Below are 15024 nucleotides of genomic sequence, written 5' to 3'. Positions count from 1 at the left end.
GACTGTATGTCCGTTTTTCATCCGAAAACGGATGGATGAAAAACGGACATACGGATCATCCGTGTGAAAGAGGCCTTAATCTGAAATGACATCAAGCAGACCATATTGCCACATTTTGCTCTTGAGATATGATTTAATGAGTATTCTGCATAGTGTGTACTGTGTTCAGTGAGGACTATTAGAGAGAGAGAGAGAGTACATGTTTGAGCCTTATGGAAAAGCTTGTCTTGCGTTAGTTTAGTGTAGGGCTGCAACTAACGATTATTTTCATAATCGATTAGTTGGCCGATTATTGTTTCGATTAATCGGTTAATAACCTTTAAAAAAAAAAAGCGTGGTGTATAATTTAGTTAATATGTAAAGTTTTAAAAAAGGCAATTTATTCTTAAGTATCTCTATGCAGTGGTAAATAAAAATAACCAACTATATGGTTAGGGAGTAAAATATCTAATCCTCTCTGAGAATAACAGACAGAAGAGATATACTGTATATACTATAAGAGGAGATATACTGTATATACTATTAGAGGAGAGATAAGAACGTTCGTTCGATTTTCTAATCGTTAGTGGGGTCAAATCGATCTTCATTTTCAACCACAGCGATGGGAAAATTTGGAAATAGAAAACTTCTTGGTGAAAGAAATTATCAGACAGTGTATGTGGTTTTCGTTCAGAAATTACAATTGTTTTAAAAACAGAATGTTAAAAACAAGTGAAAATTTCAAACATTCTTTCATTCATCGAATGTACAAAGATTTTTCGTCTGAATATTCTCATCTGAAAATTGATCGGTGTGGCCAGCATAAGGCTCGGGGCACACCTATGCAGTTTGCTTTTGATCTGTTTCTCGAGTGCTCTTTGCTGTGCGTTTTGATTTTTGCGCACTTGATTTTGCTGCGATTTGCGTTTTTGCATTTTTTTTGGCCAATTTGTTGTTAGGCAGATTAAAAAACACAAATTGCTGCAAAAATGCATTACATGCTTTTCTGCAGCTTCTCCATTGAAGTATATTGAAACAAAAAAGCACTGTTTTGCGTTTAAAAAAAGTCACTGACGCTTTCCAAATACGCAGCGGCTGAAAAAGCATAGATGTGAACGTGTCCCATAGGAAACCATGTAAATGAACTGTAGTGCGTTTCTGCAAAAAGCACCAAAAAACACATAGATGTGAACCAGGTCTAAGACGATTAGTAACATAATGGGGTTAAAAAAAACTAATATTAGCCCTTTATAGTACAAAAAAAGCTAATAATCACTACTGTAAGGGGTTCATTTTTTTACTGTAGAACTGTGAGAGAAATAGTTACAGTAGTGATTATTTGCTCTTTTTGTACTATAAAGGGCTCATTTAAGTTTTTTTTTTAACCACATTATGTTACTGGCCAATTAATCTATTATGTAAATAGTAATCGATTAATTTCATAATCGATTAGTTATCATTTAGTTGTTTCAGCCCTAGTTTAGTGCATGTCAAAGTAATTAGGAGAACACTATACAGATTTTACATAAATAAAACACAGAAAATAGCCATTTATCGGGTGATTATGTATCATTACTGCTAGGTAAAACTGTGCCCGTCAATTGCAGCTTCTCTGTGCCCACTATGAGATGTTCCCACGATTCCTGTACTGTGTTCCCAGGTCTGTACACCTGCTGTTCCCACCATCCCTTTGCTTAGTTCCCGAGTCTGTACACCTGCTGTGCCCATTATGAGGGGTTCTCACCTTCTCTGTACTAAGTTCCCGGGTCTGTACACCCGCTGTGCCCATTATGAGGGGTTCCCACCATCCCTATGCTGAGCTCCCGGGTCTGTACACCTACTGTGCCCATTATGAGGGGTTTCCATCATCCCTGTGCCGAGTTCCCAGGTCTATACACCTGCTGTGCCCATTATGAGGGGTTCTCACCTTCCCTGTGCTAAGTTTCCGGGTCTGTACACCCGCTGTGCCCATTATGAGGGGTTAATTTTGTTTATTGAAAATCTTACAAACAACAACTTATATACAATAAAACAATAATAAATAAATAAAACATATTTACAAAATAATTGAATTTGATAATACAAAACAAGAACATAATAAATGGTACAAACCAAATTGCGCACTACATAATCCCTATGGGAGAGCCAGACTAAGGAACATCACCGTCACCATGCATGTAGCCTTTTATCAAAAATATATTTCATCTTGAAAATCTAGGGGAGTGAATCAAGAATACAAAGAAAAGCCACACACCCCGAGATCAACAGGCAGCAGCTACAGAGTCCTGATATTCCTCCACGCCCTTATCCAGGCCTCCTGCTGCCACCTGCCTTTCTCAAGACCCCGAATCTTCCCAACCTCACCCAGAATGTCCTGCACCACTACTTCGACAGGGAGGATTTTACCCCGTAAGGATACCTGACACCGTGCACTCCACGTGAAATAACGGACTACCAGACTAACTAAAAAAAGTGTTTCCAAATCATAATCCCGACGAGTCTGGAATGCCCCATACACCCACTCTGCATAACTCATATGGGGGAGGAAGGGTATACTCAGAGCCCTCCCAACCCTCTTGTACACCTCTATATTAAAAGGGCATTGAAGTAGAAAGTGATCCATGGACTCCACCACTCCTCCACACTCCACTCTCGGGCAGCCCCGATCACTCATGGAAAGAAACTTCAAGTTGCCCTTCACATATAGTTTTCCATGAAAGGCAAGCCAAGCCTGATCCCTAAACTTCATTGGGATTCTCTCCAAATTAATCAATCGCAAACCCACCCCCAAAACCAGGCTTGGGCAATCCCTCAAGGCCAGCGGCTCGCAAAAAGCAGAGCTCATGATCCGCTTCTCAAGAAGTTTCCTTGGAAGAGATTTGACTTCTCCTGCTGTTACTTGCCACTGCCGAAGCATTTTCAAACACGGGGCAACATAAGCCGGGAGCTGTTCATGCTTGACCCTCAGGCTTTTCACTGGCCCACCATTTTCCCAGTCTCGCAGAAAGGGCCTAAACCAGGACTGGAAAATACCAACCCACCCAGGCGGTCTCTCTGCCAACATGTTACCAAGATTGTACTTCAGAAACATCAGAGAGAAAAAGACTACAGGGTTGACCATCCCTAGACCACCCTCCCGCCTAGTAAGGTAAGTCACATTCCTTTTGACAAGGTTTATTCTGTTCCCCCATAACAGCTGGAAGAAACAACTATAGATCCTGGTATAGAGAGAAACTGGCAAAATGCAAACAAAACTGACATACAAAAAAATCGGAATCAGGTAAGTCTTGATCAGATCAACCTTTTCCCTCAAGGAAAGCTGCCAACCTTTCCAGCTTGCCACCTTGGCATCGGCATTCTCCAGCCTGTTCACCCAATTTGCATGACCATAGTCACCTGGGCCGAATTCAATGCCTAGAACTCGAATTTTTTGTTGGGGCTCCGGGAAGTCATCCGGGAGAACAAAGCTCTCACCTTCCACACCCATCCAGAAAGCTTCACACTTGTCCTGGTTGACCTTTGAACCTGATGCCTCTGCATACTGCCCTATCACTGAGACCACCTCCTGCGCCTCCGCAGTCCCAGAGATAAAAACAGAAACATCATCAGCATAGGCCACAACCTTCAAAGGAGGCTCACCAGCGATGCCCAAAGGTACCCCACACAATGGTCCACTCTCTAGCCTTCTAATGAAGGGGTCGATTGCAAACACATATAGCAGAGGACTCAATGGACACCCCTGACGCACACCTGAGCCGACCGCAAAGGGCTGCCCGACCCAACCATTAACCAGAGGAAAGCTTTCAGCCCCTTTGTACAAAATCTTGAGCCAATCAATGAAACCCCCCTCCAGGCCATATTTGTCAAGAAGGAGCCACAAGTACTCATGATTAACCCGATCAAAGGCCTTAGCCTGATCCAATGTCAGCAAAAATTTACCCCAACCAGCAGCCCTACAACGCTCCAAGGCCTCCCGGACAGCTAACACCGCTGAGAAAGTGCTTCTACCTTGGACCGAACAGTGCTGGTGGCGGGATAACAAACTGCCTGCAACTGGTGATAATCGCCAGAAGAAAATCTTTGCCAGTATCTTCCTATCGACATTAAGAAGGCTAATAGGGCGCCAATTCCCAATCATGGAAGGATCTTTACCCTTTGACAGAAGGATCACTGCAGATTGCCTCATGGAGGGAGGGAGAGAACCCTCATTCAAACAGCCATTAAAAACCTCCGCAAGGTAGGGAGCCAGGATCGTCTTAAAACATTTATAGAACTCGGCTGTCAAACCATCTGGCCCTGGAGTTTTCTTGATGGCTAGTTTATCAATAGCCTGGATTACCTCATCTGCAGTGATTTCATCTGTCAAATTCATCAAAGGAACATTACTTTCCAGTCCTGGTGTAGAGTCCAAAAAACCCAACATCCTTGTCCGATCAAGGTTCCTTCCTCCCAGGAGATCGGCATAGTATGACCTGACAACCTCCAGGATCCCTGACCTAGACTTCGTCAGAGAGCCCGTACTGTCCCTCAGGCCATTGACCGTCTTAACTGCTACGCTCTGTTTACAGTTCTGGTAAGGGTCAGGCGAATGGTATTTCCCATAATCCCTCTCCTGAACCAAAGAGGCGTGCCGGTCATATTGATGTCTCCTAAGGAGGAGCTTCACCTCAGAGATCGCCCCTGAATCTCCTCCATTCGAAACAAGGCGGTCAAGTTTCCTCCGCAAACGCTGGTAGGTGATATACTTATCTTGCTGCTTCTTTCTTCCTATGGCCTTGAAAAGCCCAACAGTCCGCTGTTTAACAAGCTCCCACCATTCTGACTTGCTGTTGCAAAAGTCTAGGATCGTTACCTGTGCTTGAAAAAAATCCTCAAAGGATTGTCTTACTTTCTCGTCTTCCAGGAGGGCCGAATTCAATCTCCAGATACCCCTCCCCCTAGGTGGCATGTCTGGGGCATTCAGAGTCACAGATAGAATACAGTGATCAGAAAACTCCACTGCCCGACACACAGGTGCCGAAAAAGCGGAGTCTCCCTTTAAAAAAAAACCTATCTATCCTACTCTGACTACTACCTCGCTGAAAAGTGAACCCCGTGCTGTCTGGGCAGCGCTTAATGTGCGCATCTACTAGACCTGCTTCCCTAACTATCGCATTAAGAAAAAGGGTGTCATAGCCCAGCTTATCTCTGAAACCTCTCCTGTCTTTAGACCTAGTAATGGTGTTGAAATCACCTCCAAAGATAACCTGCTGGGCCGTAAAAAGAAAAGGCTTAATCTTTGTAAAGAGGCATTTCCTGTCCCACTTCGTCTGGGGACCATAGATGTTAATCAGGCGCAAGTCCTGCCCCTTCACAGAGACGTCTAAGACCATGCATCTCCCTATCTCTACCTCAATTACCCGCCGGCACGTTACCATACCAGAAAAAAGGACTGCAACTCCGCTGTAAGGCTCGGCCGCAAGAGACCAAAATGAGGGACCTCGTCTCCACTCCTTCTTTGCCAGATGTATATCGGCCAGACTACTCAGATGGGTCTCTTGTAAAAACAAAATGTCAGCATCAAACTCGCTGAGCAAAAATAAGGCCACATGACGAGCACTTACTGATCTTAAGCTGGCAACATTAATGGTTGCCACTTTTAACGGAGTGGGAACTACCATTAGGGTAGTTGAGGCAGCCGTTTCTTAGCCTGACTACTCCCTCTTCCTGGAGAACCAGCGCGCTTTGTTGCACCCTGGCACTCATCATCCATAGAGGATGCAGAACTGAATGAGTCCCATTCATCCTCATCATCATCATCATCATCAGACAGGACCTTAAACTTATTTTCTAAAGGCAAAAATTTAGGATTTAAGGTAACTGAACCCCCTTTTTTCCTTCTTTTGCCCCTCCTCCTCCTATCCTCCAACCACTCCATATCATCCTTAGATAAACCAGACTCAACAGCCTCCCCACCCCTATCCTCCCCTTCACCCCCCACCCCCCCCCACTCCCCCTTCCCTTATCTACCACCAGGCCAGCCTCTCCACCATCCACCCCACTCCTCTGCACCCCACGATCCTCAATAGAAACCCTGCAGCGTCAGGGGAGGGGGGTTGGCACCACACCTGACGCACCTGCCTCAGCACCTCTTGCTGCCTCTGCAATTTTAGAAGACACAGACACAGAAGGATTGGACACATTTTTGGCAACCGATACCTTACCTACAGAAGACATGGGCACACTAGGTAAACGCACAGACTGAGGAGACACAGACACATTAGGTATTGGCACAGACTGGGGCACCACAGATTGGGGAGACACATTGGGTATTGGCACAGACTCAGATGGACTCACAGGCACCCCAGCTGCTGAGCTCCGAGCATCCTCCATGTCCATGCGGAAGAACTCTCTCATGAGCTCAGGATTGTTGTGCATTGCCTCAGGACACTGACTGTAAGGATGTCCCACCGCATTGCACAGATTAGACATGTGCAGGATGAAAAAATTTGTTTAGTTTAGTTTCGTTTCGATACGTTATTTAACTTAATTCATTTAGTTAAATTCGTTGCATTCATTACATTCGTTTTCGGAATTCGTTTCGTTTCGTATTCGAATTCGAAAAAATTCGTCCGCATTCGAAAAAATTCGACCGCATTCGAAAAAAACTATCAAATTCGAAAAAATTCTAACACATTCGAAAAAAACTGTCAAATTCGAAAAAATTCTACCACATTCGAAAAAAACTGTCAAATTCGAAAAAATTCTACCACATTCGAAAAAAACTATAAAATTCGAAAAAAACAATAACTGAATTTGAAAAAGTAAACTATATATAACCATTTTGCGAAATTTGAAATTCGTATAGAATGAAATCGAATTCCAATAGAAAAGATTAGGATAGAATAGAAAGTATAAAAGAATAGCATAGAAAAACAATAGATCAGAATAGAAAAAAATATAATATATTGTATTCTAAGCTTTTCTATTTGAATTCGAATTCATTCTGTACCAAATTCCAATTTTGGAAGATGGTTAAATATATATATTATATTTTTTTTCTATTCTGTTCCATTGTTTTTCTATGCTATTCTTTTCTATTCTATTCTAAACTTTTCTATTCGAATTTGAATTAATTCTATGCGAAATTCGAATTTCGGAAGATGGCTTCTAAAATTAGAATTTCGTATAGAATGAATTCGAATTTGAATAGAAAAGATTAGAATAGAAATAGAATAGACTAGAAAAACAATAGAACAGAAGAGAATAAAATATAATATATATTTTTTTTTCTATTCTGTTTCATTGTTTTTCTATGCTATTCTTTTTTATTCTATTCTAAACATTTCTATTTGAATTTGAATTCATTCTATACGAAATTCGAATTTCGGAAGATGGCTTCTGAAATTCGAATTTCGTATAGAATGAATTTGAATTTGAATAGAAAAGAATAGACTAGAAAAACAATAGAACAGAACAGAATAAAATATAATATATATATTATATCTTATTCTATTCTGTTCTATTGTTTTTCTAGTCTATTCTTTCTTCTCTATTTTAATCTTTTCTATTCAAATTAATTTTATACGAAATTCGAATTTTGGAAGATGGTTTTATATATATATATATATATATATATATATATATATATATATATATATGTATATATATGTATGTATATATATATATGTATATATATGTATATATATGTATATATATATATATATATATATATATATATATATATATATATATATATATATATATATATATATATATATAAAAATATTTATTCTATTGTTTTTCTATTATTTTCTATTATATTCTGATCTTTTCTATTTGAATTCAAATTCATTCTATACAAAATTCGAATTTCAGAAAATAGTTATATAGAAATAGAATGAAATAAAATTCTAATAGAAAAGAATAGAATAGAAAAACAATAGAACAGAATAGAAAGAAATATTTTATATATATATAAAAATAAATAAAACCATCTTCCGAAATTGGAATTTGGTACAGAATGAATTCGAATAGAAAAGATTAGAATAGAATATTTTATATTTTTTTCTATTCTGTTCTATTGTTTTTCTATGCTATTCTTTTATATTATTTTCTGTTCTATTCTAATCTTTTCTATTTGAATTCATTCTGTACCAAATTCCAATTTCGGAAGATGTGTGTGTGTGTGTGTGTGTATATATATATATATATATATATATATATATATATATATTTTTTTTTTTTTTCTATTCTGTTCTATTGTTTTTCTGTTCTAGTCTTTTCTATTAGAATTCGATTTCATTCTATTTCATTCTGTTTCTGTATAACCATTTTCGGAAATTCAAATTTCGTATAGAATGATTTCGCATTCAAATAGAAAAAGAATAGAAAAACAATAGACCAGCATAGAAAAAAAATAAAAATAAAAAAAAATATATAAATATATATACCGTATTTATCGGCATATAACACGCACTTTTTTCTCCTTAAAATCAGGGGAAAATCATGGGTGCGTGTTATACGCCGATCCCTTGCGATCCTGAGCTGACAGATCTTCAAAATCGCCGACCGCGATTTGAAAATGGCGCCGAAATACACAGAGCCGGTCCTCGGCTCTTCTCGGCCACTTTCGGCTTCACTCGAGTGCCGCCCGAACCTAGCCGAGTGTACTCGGCTAGGTTCGGATAGCTCCGCTCACAGTCACGCCCATCCCGGGCGGGACTACGAGTGGAGCCGAAAGTGAACGAGAGCCGCCGAGAAGAGCCGAGGACCGGCTCTGTGTATTTTGGCGCCGGCGGCACCATTTTCAAATCGCGGTCGGCGATTTTGAAGCTCAGGATCGCAGGGGATCACAGGATTTTCAAACTGCGAGCTGCAAGGCTGCACTGGGGCAAGGCTGCACTGGGATAAGGCTGCAATGGACACTGGGAAGGCTGCACTGACAAGGCTGCACTGACAAGGCTGCACTGACAAGGCTGCACTGACAAGGCTGCACTGACATGGCTGCACTGGGGCAAGGCTGCACTGAGAAGGCTGCAATGATGGGCATTTAAATGTAAGTTTTTTTCCCTTAAACTTCCCTCCTAAAAGTTTTTTTGATTATGTTTTCGAATTCGATTCGAATATGTTTTCGAATTCGATTCGAATATGTTTTCGAATTCGATTCGAATATGTTTTCGAATTCGATTCGAATATGTTTTCGAATTCGATTCGAATATGTTTTCGAATTCGATTCGAATTCGTTCGTTTTTTTCGGATCCATTTAAATTCTTTACTTTTGTCATTCGGAAATTCGGATAATGAAAAATTTGTCCGAATTTCGATTCGGAACGAAACGAAATGCACATGCCTAGCACAGATTGCACCTGATGATATTACAGTCCATCGCCAAATGTCCTATACCCTGACACAGAGAGCACTTCATCACTGGACAGGAGGATGCAAGATGTCCTTTATCTCCACACTTATTGCAGAGCTTTGGCTGGCCTGGATAGAAGATGGTCAGCCTGTCCCTTCCCAGGAAAGCTGAGGATGGCAGATGCTGGACAACATTATCAACAACCTTTAATTTTAGCTGCACAGACCATCCCCCCGTCCATATTCCCCGATCGTCCACAATCTTTTTTAGGGGGCTCAGGACATCTCCATACCTCCTCAACCATACAGATAAATCCCCTTGCGGTATGGATTCATTGCGGACCAAAATTGTGACCATTTTAATGAGGGGCTGTCGTGATATAAGCTTTGGGATGAGCCCTTTCCAGTCCGGCAGGCCCCTACACACGTGTTCATACTTCTCCCAAAATATGTCCAAAGACTCCGGACGGATAAAGGACAAATCATATTCATAGGAACCTGCCGGACTGATCAGGGCGAAGATATCTGTGGGTGTAAACCCCATCTGCAGGATTTTATCCACCACTGCCCTCCTATGTGGGGGGATTCCACCGCCTTCCCATTTTAACTGCACAACATTCCTCCTTTTAAACATGGAGGAAGATAAAACATTTTCATGCTCCTTCCCTGCTTGCTGCCCCTTCCCAGATCTTGTAGCAGCAACACCAGCATAGCTTTTTCTTATACCAACAGCATTTGCAGTTTTGTCCTTAGACACAATCAAACCTGCTGGCAGAGAGTCTGAATCAGCTGGGATAGCAGTCTTCTGATTAGAGGCAGGACCCTCCCCCTCCCCCGAGCACATGGTTTCTTTTCTGGGATCAATCACAGTCATGGCTGCTGCAGACTCCTGGAAAGTTGTAGCACTACTGCACCCAGCATCTCCTCCACCATTCACAGGAACAGCCGCTGTGCCTGGTCCAGGCAAAGTCTCTGTATTGTCCATGGACCTCTCTGCAGACTGAAGCTGACAGTTATTAGCAGATGTTATTGCATGTTGTGTATTGTCTATGGGTCTGGGCTGACTGCCTGCAGCACTACAACCCTCAGCCAGAACATTGTCATTAAAGTTCACACCATCCTGCACACACATTGTACCTGCACCTTGTCTCTCCACAGGTCTTTCTTCCACAGGGCTAGGAACGGCGTCCATCTTTTCCTCATCATCCTGGGAAACCACACCTGGAGGGGATTCAAGTTTATTGATGAAATCCAGCATGGCAGAACCTTCAACCTCCTGCTCAGATGTTCCACATTGCTGGGGAGTGAAGGGGACAGAGGCCTCCACCATTGAGGGCTCAGCAGATGTCTGAGGTGTTGAAGAGCTGGGCTCATCCTCCGGGCCCACTTTCTCACTCTCTGCTGTCTGTAGCTGCATCTCCTCACTGGTCTCCTCACCCTCCATGCAGGAAGCGGCTCCTCTTCTCATTTGGCTGAATCTTTCTTCATTCTTATATTTTTCTTTAAATGCTCCACTACTCTCCTTCAGAGAACTCACCAGTTCTTTCTGCTTCTGCAGAGCTTGTTCCAGGTCTTTCAGCTCAGGCCTCAGAGCCGGTCTTTTCTTGCTGAACACTTTGGCACAAATCTGCTTTTTCTTTTTAAATTCATTTTTCAAAGCCACCAACTTCTCCTCTTCCTTCTCAATCCGCTTCAGCGTTTCAATAACCCTCCGTCTAAAGGCAGACAAGGACTCATCTTTCCTTGGGCCAGGCCCAGTGTCGTCCACAGGCTGAGGCCTATCCAGGGGGCCTCCACCAGGGTCCTCCCCAGGATCCTGCATCACTCCTGGGGCAGAGGAGCAACTCTAGTCCCTGGTCTCTGGAAGCACAGGAGCAAAGGAACTAGCAACCTCACACCTCGCTGTCAGGGAGTGGAATGGCAGTTTCCCACCAATCCTGGGCTGAGCTCCTGGGTCTGTACACCTGCTGTGCCCATTATAAGGGTTTTCCACCATCCCCGTGCTAAGTTCCTGGGTCTGTACACCTGCTGTGCCCATTATGAGGGGTTCCCATCATCCCTTTGCTGAGTTTCTGGGTCTGTACACCTGCTGTGCCCATTATAAGGGGTTTCCACCTTTCCTGTGCAGAGTTCCCAGGTCTGTACACCCGCTGTGCCCATTATGAGGGGTTTCCATCATCCTTGTGCTGAGTTACCGGGTCTGTACACCTGCTGTGCCCATTATGAGGGGTTCCCACTATCCCTGTGCTGAGTTCCCGGGTCTGTACACCCACTGTGCCATTATGAGGGGTTAATTTTGTTTATTGAAAAATCTTACAAACAACAACTTATATACAATAGAACCATAATAAATAAATAAAACATATTTACAAAATAATTGAATATGACTACACGAAACAGAAAGAACAAGAACAAAATAAAGGGTGCAAACCAAATTGCGCACAACATAATACCTACGAGAGAGCCAGACTAAGAAACATCACCGTCACCATGCATGTAGACTTTTATCAAAAATATATTTGATCTGAAAATCTAGGGGAGTGAAACAAGGATACAAAGAAAAGCCACACACCCCGAGATCAACAGGCAGCAGCTACAGAGTCCTGATATTCCTCCATGCCCTTATCCAGGCCTCCTGCCGCCATCTTTCTCAAGACCCTGAATCTTCCCAACCTCACCCAGAATGTCCTGCATCACCACTTCGACAGGGAGGATTTTACTCAGTAAGGATACCTGACACCGTGCACTCCACGTGAAATAACGGATTACTAGACTAACTAAAAAAAATGTTTCCAAATCATAATCCCGACGATTCTGGAATGCCCCATACACCCACTCTACATAACTCTTATGGGGGAGGAAGGGTATACTCAGAGCCCTCCCCACCCTCTTGTACACCTCTATATTAAAAGGGCGCTGAAGTAGAAAGTGATGCATGGACTCCACCACTCCACCACACTCCACTCTCGGGCAGCCCCGATCACTCATGAAAAGAAACTTCAAGTTGCCCTTCACATATAGTTTTCAATGAAAGGCAAGCCAAACCTGATCCCTAAACTTCATTTGGGATTCTCTCCAAATGAATCAATCGCAAACCCACCCCCAAAACCAGGCTTGGGCAATCCCTCAAGGCCAGTGGCTCGCAAAAAGCAGAGCCCATGATCCACTTCTCAAGAATGTTACTGGCCAATTAATCGAACATGAAAATAGTAATCGATTAATTTCATAATCGATTAGTTGTCGATTAAGCGATTAGTTGTTTCCGCCCTAGTTTAGTGCATGTCAAAGTAATTAGGAGAACACTATACAGATTTTACATAAATAAAACACAGAAAATAGCCATTTATCAGGTGATTATGTATCATTACTGCTAGGTAAAACTGTGCCCGTCAATTGCAGCTTCACTGTGCCCACTATGAGGTGTTCCCACGATTCCTTTACTGTGTTCCCAGGTCTGTAAACCTGCTGTGCCAATTATGAGGGGTTCCCACCATCCCTTTGCTTGGTTCCTGAGTCTGTACACCTGCTGTGCCCATTATGAGGGGTTCTCACCTTCTCAGTACTAAGTTCCCGAGTCTTTACACCCGCTGTGCCCATTATGAGGGGTTCCCACCATCCCCATGCTGAGCTCCCGGGTCTGTACACCTGCTGTGCTCATTATGAGTGGTTCCCACCTTCCCTGTGCTAAGTTCCCGGGTCTGTACACCCGCTGTGTCCATTATGAGGGGTTCCCACCATCCCTTTGCTGAGTTCCCGGGTCTGTACACCTACTGTGCCCATTATGAGGGGTTCCCATCATCCCTGTGCCGAGTTCCCAGGTCTGTACACCTGCTGTGCCCATTATGGGGGGTTCTCACCTTCCCTGTGCTAAGTTCCCGGGTCTGTACACCCGCTGTGCCAATTATGAGGGGTTCCCACCATCCCTGTGCTGAGCTCCTGGGTCTGTACACCTGCTGTGCCCATTATAAGGGGTTCCCACCATCCCTGTGCTAAGTTCCTGGGTCTGTACACCCGCTGTGCCCATTATGAGGGGTTTCCATCATCCCTTTGCTGAGTTTCTGGGTCTGTACACCCGCTGTGCCCATTATGAGGGGTTAATTTTGTTTATTGAAAAAATCTTACAAACAACAACTTATATACAATAAAACCATAATAAATAAATAAAACATATTTACAAAATAATTGAATTTGATAATACAAAACAAGAACATAATAAATGGTACAAACCAAATTGCGCACTACATAATCCCTATGGGAGAGCCAGACTAAGGAACATCACCGTCACCATGCATGGAGCCTTTTATCAAAAATATATTTCATCTTGAAAATCTAGGGGAGTGAATCAAGAATACAAAGAAAAGCCGCACACCCCGAGATCAACAGGCAGCAGCTACAGAGTCCTGATATTCCTCCACGCCCTTATCCAGGCCTCCTGCTGCCACCTGCCTTTCTCAAGACCCCGAATCTTCCCAACCTCACCCAGAATGTCCTGCACCACTACTTCGACAGGGAGGATTTTACCCCGTAAGGATACCTGACACCGTGCACTCCACGTGAAATAACGGACTACCAGACTAACTAAAAAAAGTGTTTCCAACTCATAATCCCGACGAGTCTGGAATGCCCCATACACCCACTCTGCATAACTCATATGGGGGAGGAAGGGTATACTCAGAGCCCTCCCAACCCTCTTGTACACCTCTATATTAAAAGGGCATTGAAGTAGAAAGTGATCCATGGACTCCACCACTCCTCCACACTCCACTCTCGGGCAGCCCCGATCACTCATGGAAAGAAACTTCAAGTTGCCCTTCACATATAGTTTTCCATGAAAGGCAAGCCAAGCCTGATCCCTAAACTTCATTGGGATTCTCTCCAAATTAATCAATCGCAAACCCACCCCCAAAACCAGGCTTGGGCAATCCCTCAAGGCCAGCGGCTCGCAAAAAGCAGAGCTCATGATCCGCTTCTCAAGAAGTTTCCTTGGAAGAGATTTGACTGTTACTTGCCACTGCCGAAGCATTTTCAAACACGGGGCAACATAAGCCGGGAGCTGTTCATGCTTGACCCTCAGGCTTTTCACTGGCCCACCATTTTCCCAGTCTCGCAGAAAGGGCCTAAACCAGGACTGGAAAATACCAACCCACCCAGGCGGTCTCTCTGCCAACATGTTACCAAGATTGTACTTCAGAAACATCAGAGAGAAAAAGACTACAGGGTTGACCATCCCTAGACCACCCTCCCGCCTAGGAAGGTATGTCACATTCCTTTTGACAAGGTTTATTCTGTTCCCCCATAACAGCTGGAAGAAACAACTATAGATCCTGGTATAGAGAGAAACTGGCAAAATGCAAACAAAACTGACATACAAAAAAATTGGAATCAGGTAAGTCTTGATCAGATCAACCTTTTCCCTCAAGGAAAGCTGCCAACCTTTCCAGCTTGCCACCTTGGCATCGGCATTCTCCAGCCTGTTCACCCAATTTGCATGACCATAGTCACCTGGGCCGAACTCAATGCCTAGAACTCGAATTTTTTGTTGGGGCTCCGGGAAGTCATCCGGGAGAACAAAGCTCTCACCTTCCACACCCATCCAGAAAGCTTCACACTTGTCCTGGTTGACCTTTGAACCTGATGCCTCTGCATACTGCCCTATCACTGAGACCACCTCCTGCGCCTCCGCAGTCCCAGAGATAAAAACAGAAA

General features: G+C 43.1%; 1 protein-coding gene across 3 annotated transcripts in view; it reads left to right on the top strand.

The window, feature by feature from the left end:
- Nucleotides 1–15024, top strand: part of LOC141108404 (phospholipase A and acyltransferase 2-like) — a 180135-nt gene that overhangs the window by 490 nt on the left and 164621 nt on the right. The window lies entirely within an intron of this gene.

The sequence above is a fragment of the Aquarana catesbeiana genome, linkage group LG09, assembly GCF_042186555.1.
Source record: "Aquarana catesbeiana isolate 2022-GZ linkage group LG09, ASM4218655v1, whole genome shotgun sequence".
Lineage (NCBI taxonomy): Eukaryota > Metazoa > Chordata > Amphibia > Anura > Ranidae > Aquarana > Aquarana catesbeiana.
This window is presented reverse-complemented; position numbering and strand designations above follow the sequence as displayed.